Source organism: Microtus ochrogaster, unplaced genomic scaffold (assembly GCF_000317375.1).
Source record: "Microtus ochrogaster isolate Prairie Vole_2 unplaced genomic scaffold, MicOch1.0 UNK28, whole genome shotgun sequence".
Classification (NCBI taxonomy): domain Eukaryota; kingdom Metazoa; phylum Chordata; class Mammalia; order Rodentia; family Cricetidae; genus Microtus; species Microtus ochrogaster.
The window spans coordinates 1,603,435-1,607,103 of NW_004949126.1; positions in this window are offsets into that span (position 1 = coordinate 1,603,435).

The window sequence follows — 3,669 nt, forward strand, 5'->3', positions numbered from 1 at the left end:
ATTAAAGGCGTGCGCCACACAAGTTTAAGGACATTCTCAGCTATGTGGTAAGTTTGAGTCCAGCCTAAGCTACATGAGACATTATTTTAAAAGAAAAGAAACAAACAAACAAAAACGAAAAAGACTTTTAAAAAGATGTTATAACCTTATGTTTTCAAATATAAACGTTGACTCATAATACCCAAAAAAGTTAATTTCAGAAACTTCCATTTTTTATAAAAACATATTACATGCCGGCTAGGTGCTAGTCATTATTCAGATTCTTGGGCTCTTAGTAATGAATAAGATAGGCATGTCTTTTCAGAACATGTGTTCTAACAAAGCTGTCATCGTAAAAAAGTTATTATTCGTAAACATGAAGCCTGCTATAGGGAAACAGAGGGTACTGTCAAAGGGCTGTGGGGGAAAGCGTGAGACACAGCACATCTTGAAGGCAGGTTAGGAGGTACCATTTCGTGACAAAGCAGTAAGACTATGCAATGACGTCCTGTTAAGACCCATCCAGAAGAGTAGCTGCTGTCTATTCAATACGAGTACTACCAGATTGAGTCAAACTGTTCCTCCTAAAAAGTCTTTACATCTATATCTGTCAGAACATGTTGTAAATATCACATCATTAAAAATGCATGAAGAAATTCAATAGAAAAAATAGCAGTTACCTAAATAGGATGAGATTTTATTGGCCTTTCTTCACTGACTGGACTGGTAATAAAACCAGACTCAACATGGGATATCCTACCTCCTTTCTGGACCAGCTAACTATCAGACAGCTAAATAAAGAAAATGATTAGTCATCTGTTTCGTTTTCTGTTTGTTCTGACAGGTAAGTGTTAATAATCCATGGCCTGGAGAAGTGACACATCAGAATGAAAGCAGATGAAGCAACAAGTCCTTTAAACAAGACTTTCCTTATTGCAATCTAAACCTGACAAGAATCCACCATTTGAATAAGTAGGGGAGGAAGTGGCCCACACCACTCATCCTAGCCCCCAGGAGGCAGAGGCAGGGGAATCAGGAGTTCAAGGTCATCCTCAGCTGTACTTTATCTCAAAACAAATGTAGAAAAGGAAAAGGGGGGGGGGTCTGGAGAGATGGTTTATCAGTTAAAAGCACTTGCTGCTTTTTCAGAGGACCTGGGTTTGAGTCCTAGCATCCTTAAGATGGCTCACACCTCAGTTCCAGGTAATCTGGTACCCTATTCTGGCCTCCTAGGGAACACGACATGTAAGTAATGCATAAACATAAATGCATGCAAAGAAATTTTTAAACATAACAAAACACTATTTGAAAAGAAAATCCAACGACATTAACTGAACGCATTATAAAACCACACCCCGTCCTTTATATTATCAAGGAAACAAGGCATCAGTGTTCACACAACTTGCTTCCCAAAACGTTTTCTGACTTGGTCAAAACGTCTTGAAATGCAAATGTTTAACTCACTTATATTAATGGCTTTAGTTGGGTTTTTATTTACAATTTACTGCTCTCAACACTGACTTGCACCAACCAGGGACATAGACAGCATCTTTCTTCCTGTTCTGTGGGCACAATGGCCAAGGTTTACAGTAACAATCTTAGCCTGACATCTAGTCTTACCCGCTACACTGTTTCAAAACGCAGCTTCATCTACTTCCTTTTCAGAAAAGCAATTTCTCCTCCACTCGGGACACAGGCTTGCACATTTCAGATAGCTCACCAAATGCTTTCTGCATTTCTGTCTTTGACGGTCTGCAACCTTGTTGCTGCTGCTCTTAGCCCCATGTTGCTGAGGACAAAGTGGACAATCATGCATAAATAGCTCATCACTTCCTGAGAGAATTCTTCTTTCCCAACCAGCCCACAAATCACAATCCCAGAGAACTTAGACAACAAAGAGGACCTAAGAGAGACATACATGGATCTAATCTGCAGGGGAAGTAGAAAAAAAACAAGATCTCCTGAGTAAATTGGGAGTATGGGGACCATGGAAGAGGGTTGAAGGGAAGGAAAGAGGGAGGGGAGTAGAGAAAAACGTAGAGCTCAATAAAAACAATTAAAAAATAATTCTTCTTTTCTTCTTTGCAATGTTGAGGGGCTCCTTCAGAGTTTGCTCTGCCAGGAATACTTACTGATCCCATAGGATTACTGGAGAGCTGCCAGCAACCTAGACAAAAAAAAAAAATAACAAGCAGGGTCTCTCAGAAGGAAGGGCAAGCGGCAGGATTCATAGGTCACTTCACAGTTTTAGCCTCTATAATTGCTAATAGGTATGAATGAGTTCCTTTCATTATCACTTTTGAAGACAAAAAAAAAAAGCAAATCAAAAGAATAAAACAAGAATGTGCTTCATCAGTGATGGTCAGCCTACCAGAGAAAGTCCCAGCCAGAACAAGAAAAGGCATGCAAATAGGGAGGGCAAATGACTGTCTTTATTTACATTTAATATGACTATATCCAGAATAACTCATCACACACACACACACACACACACACACACACTTTAAGCTAGTAAACAGCACAGCTGCTGTAGGGTCAACACACAAAACCAGTTGTTTCCATACCACTAATGAACAATACAGAAAATTAAGGACACAATTCAACTTAGAATAGCTCCGTAAGACTAAAATGCCTACCAATAAATTTAACCAAGGAAACACTAAAATTCTACAAAAATAAATTGAAGAAGACCTAAGCAAATGAAAGGGTTAGGCTGCTTGACATAGTTCAGATGGAAATCTTCCAGCAGTGCGTATATTAAACGACATCCCATTGGAAAAGCCATCTTTTTTCAAATTCATATGGAATTTTCAAGAGACCAAGAATGATCAAAATAAGAACAAAGAATCAATGCTTCTTGATCTTTATAACTTGAAGCAAAGCTAATAAATCTAATAAGTCAATGGAAAAAGACTTGGAAGACCAGAAATAAACTCTAATAATCTAGGCGAAGTGATTTTTCAAAGAGGAAACTAAGAACACCCACCAAGGAAATAGTATCTTCTCAAAACAACGCTTCGACAACTGGTTAGCGATAAAAAAGAGCATTACTCATTACCACGTTGTATTTAGCATTGGACTGCAGACTCGATGCCAAAAGTAGAGCCACAAAAGAAAAACTACTTACACTAGACAAGGTGAAACTGTAAAGCTTTAGTGCATCGAAGAACACTACCAAAAATGGAAAAAAAGACATTTGGAAATCTCTAATAAAGGTTAAATTCCAAGCATAGAGGGAGAACAGCTGAGTTTAAAAAAAAAAAAGAGGACTTTTCTACAAAGAAGATATGTTATCTGCAAGCCTATAAAATGCTTGATATCATGGATAAATATTTATATAAATAAATATAAATCAGAGGCTAGAACTATGGTTTGGCAGTTATGAGCACTTGTTCTTTCCAAGATCCGGGGTTCAACTCCCAGCACCCACACACTGATTCATACCTGCCTGTAACTCCAGTTCCAGGGCTCCGTAGGCCCTCTTCCGGCCTCAGAGGGCACCTACACACGCATGTGCGTTCACAGATAGGCAAGGAAGTACAACAATGCACATAAATAAAAATAAAAGAATTAAAAAGATTATGTAAATCAAAGCTACGGTAAGATAGCACCTCATACCTAGTAGTATAGCTTTAGTTAGGGGGAAAAGTACAGGTCAGATGTGGTGGCACAAACCTTTAACCCCAGCAC